Below are 1,252 nucleotides of genomic sequence, written 5' to 3'. Positions count from 1 at the left end.
TACTTTGAAAGTGAATTCTTGAAAGTAAATTCCAATGAAAGTAAAATGTCATGGTGACCTAGAGCTAATCTGATGATGAAGGTGGCAGACATATGAGAGGCAGTCCTTAACAGTGTATAGCAGCTACCCTGTGTTTTGGCTCATAACATTATTCGTTTTGACGAGGATTTCTATTATTGTACATTTCAGTTATCGTAGAGGAGACCACGGTAACGAACACAACGAAAACGTAGCTAACTTTTGAGGTCGGTGTTTTAAATAGAAAAGTTATCACACCTTTCCTAATTATTAAAAAGTCGAGTTGATGCTCGTGCTTTTTCAAAATTTACTCAATTTGCTTGGGCACGAACGTCTACTAACTTTAATTTTCAATACTAAAAAATCATAAGAGAGTGCTATTATTAATAATTTACTTTTGTTCCATAAGAAATCACTAATATTATTATACGTGCTTTAAAATACAAACCTACATCTACGCTTAGAGGTGTTGCGTTAACAACTGAGGACGAACACGGTTTCTGTGACTGCAAAAATTAACGACCGGATTAGATTATACTCGTGCCATTAAATGGGACATAAGCTCTCCCTTCGTTTAGCTCACCTTAATATACTTACCTATTGGATCAGTCAGATCTTCTTTGCTAACACGGGTTAGAGAAGTATTTCTTTTTGTTTTTAAACTGGTAATATCTGTATAATAATAATTGATCGAAAATAGATAAAGAATTGATGAATTCGAAATGTGTACAGGCGTAAATGACTTAGCAAATTGGTGTCTGATCTTTGAGTGACAATGGTATGAATAGGCGTATCACTACTTATATTAGTTTGTTTTAAATGCTTTATTAAGCGTTTTTGTGTTTTATGTTATTTTAGTTTCAGACATCCTCATTGTTATATATAACTTTCGCATTGCATTGTGCTAACATTTGGAAATAGGTATTTTTCACACCTACCTAGTTTCCCAAAGTTTCGGCCAGGTTGCACTGGCCTTGGTCACGGGCTGACTGGTGATGCAGTGTTTACATCTCCATCTCGGCGGTGGAATCTTCATCCACCCGCATAACATTTTTTAAACTACCGCCTTTTATACACACAGCACTAACGGTGTCCCTATTCTGTATCACAGCCATATACAGTGATTTGTACCCTTTTCCAGTAAATTTCTTCATTGTTACCTTTGTATTTGTAAAGACATGTACAGCTGTGCCTGTTTCTTGCACAGAGTTGGACTGGTTGCTCAGGAGTATTG

The sequence above is a fragment of the Hyposmocoma kahamanoa genome, unplaced genomic scaffold, assembly GCF_003589595.1.
Source record: "Hyposmocoma kahamanoa isolate Upper Pololo Valley unplaced genomic scaffold, ASM358959v1 99879, whole genome shotgun sequence".
Lineage (NCBI taxonomy): Eukaryota > Metazoa > Arthropoda > Insecta > Lepidoptera > Cosmopterigidae > Hyposmocoma > Hyposmocoma kahamanoa.
Note: the sequence above shows the minus strand (reverse complement) of the source record.